This window comes from Passer domesticus, chromosome 5 (genome assembly GCF_036417665.1).
Source record: "Passer domesticus isolate bPasDom1 chromosome 5, bPasDom1.hap1, whole genome shotgun sequence".
Taxonomy (NCBI): domain Eukaryota; kingdom Metazoa; phylum Chordata; class Aves; order Passeriformes; family Passeridae; genus Passer; species Passer domesticus.
In genome coordinates this window covers 1,237,041-1,241,545 of record NC_087478.1, presented here as the reverse complement: position 1 = coordinate 1,241,545, position 4,505 = coordinate 1,237,041, and the positions used below count along the sequence as shown (strand labels likewise).

General features: G+C 49.0%; 1 long non-coding RNA gene across 3 annotated transcripts; it reads left to right on the top strand.

The window, feature by feature from the left end:
- The first annotated feature begins 1,177 nt into the window (after window positions 1-1,177).
- LOC135301208 (uncharacterized) lies at window positions 1,178-3,915 on the top strand. Of its 3 annotated transcripts, XR_010362937.1 has the most exons (4): window positions 1,178-1,277; window positions 1,847-1,921; window positions 2,006-3,418; window positions 3,623-3,915. It is a non-coding gene; the product is annotated as an uncharacterized LOC135301208 (long non-coding RNA). The 3 variants fall into 3 exon arrangements; XR_010362936.1 differs by having other exon boundaries at window positions 2,015-3,915; XR_010362935.1 differs by having other exon boundaries at window positions 2,006-3,915.
- The last annotated feature ends 590 nt before the right edge of the window (window positions 3,916-4,505 follow it).

The window sequence follows — 4,505 nt, the reverse complement described above, 5'->3', positions numbered from 1 at the left end:
AATTGTGGATGAAATAATCACAATTCATTGCAAGTCCTTAGCAAAACAAGCACACAGCTTGGTGCTTAAATTCCCCCACCATCTCAGCTATTTTTATGTACAGCCAGCCAGCTCTGTATTTATTTTCCCAGCATCATCCCCTGCTTGTTTTACAGGAGCAGGGCTTGACACACAGGGTGTCAGGCAAATAACTCGCCCAGTGCTTCAAAAAAAACCCCAAAAACCAGGAAAAAAATGCAGAAAAAAAAGCCAGGAATCACAGCCTGGCACCGTGCAAATAAACACATCTGTCCTCTGGAAAACTGTGGGTGTGGGATTTGGGGGAAGGTGGGGAATTGGGAGCAGGGGGACAAGAAAAGGATCTGAGTTCAATGAGTGTGTTTGAGTGGGAGCCACTCAGAGGTTGGTTTGTGGGGACTGCATCACACATTCACACTCATCTCCCCTTAAAGCAGTTTGAGTTTGCTTTACTCACTACCAAGGCAACAAATTCCTGCAGGGAAGCAGGGTGAGCTCCCATGGAGTGGTTGTAAACAGCAGTGAGAGCAGCCACTTGTAGAGGTTCAATGGCCAAGCCCAGAGCAGCTCAAAAAATACAGAAAAAACCATTTTTTTGTATCTAAAAACATCTCCCTACAGAGCCCTGGGGTGGACCTCATGAAATCCCAGTGCAGGGTGCCCCTGTGAGGGACAGGGAGTGTCAGATGTGCTGCCCAGAGCCTGAGGGATGCTCAGACACGCTCAGCGACCTGTGCTGATGGTGCTGCCAGTTTTCCTCCCCACACCTGGCTCCAAACTCCTCTCCCCCAGTTCAGCTGCTCTGAAAAGCGAGCAAGGAGAGGTGGTTTGGCAGGAGCTGGGAGCAGAGCGAGCTGTGCAGGGTTTCCTGTTAATGGCAGTGAGCTGGCCTATGGGCACTGCAGGTGTCACAGCAGCTCAACCTGGGGCAGGGACTGTCCCCACACGCCCTGGGGAGCCAAACCTCAGCCCTGTGACACGACAAGGAGAGGGGCAGCTTTGCCTGTCACCTCTCCCAGCAGGGCTCCCGGGCTGGAGCTCAGCTGGTGGAGCCTTGGCTTAGTTACAGCATCACTGGTGACCCCGTGGCCTTTGTGACAAAGTGTGCTCAGCCCTGGGGCTGCAGAGCTTGGGCACCTCTGGCTGATTTATCCAGAGGCACCAACACAGCCCAGCAAGGTTCCAGCCCCGGGAAGTTTGTGGAAGATGGATAACACAGCACAGGAATTAATGGGCCATAGGGGAAGGCAGCAGGAAATGTGAGGAGGATCTGTACCTGACTCCTGCCTTCCAAATATAATTGTGCCTTGTGATGGAGGGATTGGAAGCTGGAGCTTCCAGTGCTGGGAGCTCAAACCTCCAGGGGATGCAGGGAAGAATGGGGGCATGGCTGCACTGCTGAGCCACCAACACAGAGGTTTAAAGCTGAACCTCTAGCCAGACATTCCCAGTCAGCAGCAGGAACAGAGGAGAGCATCCCCATGCCCATCCTCGTTGTCTGCCCTTGGGCAAGCCTGAGAACAGCAGAGAATTTCCTCCCCACATTCCTCCCCAACAGCTGGGTGGGTTTGGGGTCCCCATTTCTTGTATTTGTGGGGTTTCCAGACAAAGGGAGGAATGATGAATCTGACTCCATGTTCTCAGAAGGCTAATTTATTATTATATTGCATTATATTATATTATATTATATTATATTATATTATATTATATTATATTATATTATATTATATTATATTATACTAAACTACACTAAAGGACACTAAAGAATACAGAAAGGATACAGACAGAAGGCTAAAAGATAATAATGAAAACTCATTACTCTCTCCAGAGCACGACACAGCTTGGCACTGACTGGCCGATAAGTCAAAATAATTCACAGCAGAAACCAATGAAACAATCACCTGTGGGTAAACAATGTCCAAACACATTCCAAAGTAGCAAAACAGGAGAAGCAATCAGACAATCACTTTTCTCTTTTTTCTCTGAGGCTTCTCAGCTTCCCAGGAGAGAAATCCTGAGCAAAGAGATTTTTCCAGAAAATGTGACAGTGACACCCGTTGGCACAGCCCCTATTTTGTTCGACCCATGGGTGCTAAGGGTGGCTTCCTGTCCCACCAAAATCCAGATTGATGCCCTGGTCCTTCATCAAAACAATCACAGGTAATGCAACACGTCCTAAAATACAGATGGGAAAAGAGATCAGCCAGGCTGAGCCTTGGACACGGCTCCTGTGAGGATTGGGATTGTTGGGAGGAGGCTTCAGGGAGAGTTTGTTGGGACCTTGTAGTGCCTGCAGGGGCTCCAGGAGAGCTGCAGAGGGACTGGGGACAAGGGACAGGAGCCAGGGAATGGCTGCCAATGCCAGAGGGCAGCCATGGATGGGATCTTGGCCATGAGGAATTGCTGGCTGGGCTGGAATTGCCAGAGCAGCTGGGGCTGCCCCTGCATCCCTGCAATGTTCAAGCCCTTTAATGGTTGCAATGTGAAACCTCCAACCAAGTGGAGGAGAGGTGGGAATTTATCTGCTACACAGGACAATAAAATTCACAGAACTCAGAATGACTGGGTTGGAAAAGACCTTCAAGATCATGGAGTCCAACCCAGCCCAAACACCTCAAATGCATCCCAACTTCTGGCTTCAACCTTTTCTTGACAAAAATCCTCCAATTATCAAAAGCAGCCTGAGATTTTTGGGTGCTTCTTTTTCACAGGGCAAATTTCCTGCCCCTCAGAGAGGATGGAGCTCCAGGAAGCTCAAGCCTAATCCTCTGATTGGCAAATCCCCCTAAAGGGTTTCCCACAGGCCACCTAAATATTAATCCTCCAAATTCCCTCAGAAATTTATTCCCAGTCACGGTGCTCCAGTCTGCACCTGATTTTTCCACGTGCCCCATCATCTCTAGTGCCTGACTCTTTTCAAGGTTTGTCCCACTGTGTTTCAGCTGAGGGTTTGAAGCAGATTGAGGACAAATGAGGGTTTGGAGTGCTCCTCCCAGCCCATTTCCTGCTGGCAATGTGATTTATCTTTCCCCAGACACACAATATTATGTGATTTTGATGTTCAGATGAACAATGATAATCAAGAAGACAAGAAGGAAAAGATTCATTTAATTTTTCTCTGTTCATGTGATACGTTTTATGCTCCTGCCTCCCTCCCCCTGTTTACTCTGAGCTTTCACTGATTCCAGGATCTGTTACTGGGTATTCCTTGGAAACAACTCATCTCTGTTTACCGTCTCTGCAGGAGGTACTATTGCCTCTCACAGCTTAAATTCTTGATTTTTTTTTCCTGTTTGTTTGTGTTTTTCCATCTCCAACCTCCCTTCTTGCCTCCATTTCCAGAGCACGTGGATATTCCAACTTCTTTGGAGACAAACCTTAGCGTGCCAGGATATTAAAGGTGTGCAAGACGAGGGCTCATGGTCAGGGGCTGCTCTGGGTGCCCTGTGTTGGTACCTCAGTGATGGAGCCTCACCAGCCAAAGGCTGCTCAGGGACTCCTCTCCATGATAACCCAAAAACCCCAAATTTAACCATTTGTAGACCAAATCACCTGAATACGAGACAGGACTTGTCTCCAGGACAGTGGTGATTGATTTTGATAGGACCAGGATGGTCTTCTAGCAGCGAGGGAATGGACAGACCTCACAACGACTTCATCCATGACTTTGGACATCAGGAGGAATTTCCTCATGGAAAGGGTGGCCAGGCATTGGCAGAGGCTGCTCAGGGACGTTTGGTGTGCCCATCCATCCCTGGAGGTGTCCAGGGAAGGCTTGGATGTGGCACTCAGTGCTCTGGGCTGCTGACAAGGTGGGGATTGGCCACAGCTTGGACTCAGCGACCTTGGAGATCTTTTCCCACCTCAGTGATCCTGGGATTCTGTGACTTCATTTCCATGGGCACCAATGTACCTCTGCTGTTCTTCCTGGGGGAGGGACACAGTGCCAGAAGATGGGGCTGGGAGATCCAGTGCTCCATGGCTTATTCTGAGGTGACAGATAAGCTGTCACGCTCAGCTTGGTCACTGATTATGCAGGAGCTTTTTCAAAAGAGTATTCCCTTATTTTTTTTTTTTTTTTTTTTAGGAAGCACTCCTCATCTGGCAGTGCAAATTTCCTGGGGTCACTTCTAGGGTCTAGATTTTTGTTTTGGGCTCAGTTCTAGGGTCTGGATTCTTGTCCTGGGGTCAGGTCTAGGGCCTGGATTCTTGTCCTGGGATCAGTTCTAGGATCTGGATTCTTGTCCTGGGCTGTTCTAGGGTCTAGATTTTTGTCTTGGTTTCAGTTGTAGGATCTGGATTTTTGTCCTGGGCTCAGTTCTAGGGCCTGGATTTTTGTCCTGGGCTGTTCCAGGGTCTGGATTCTTGTCCTGGGCTGTTCTAGGGTCTGGATTCTTGTTTTGGGATTGCTTCTAGGGTCTGGACTCTTGGCCAAGAGCATGAGCATGGGCACCACCTCGTCTCCTCCTCCAGCACCCAGCTGTGCC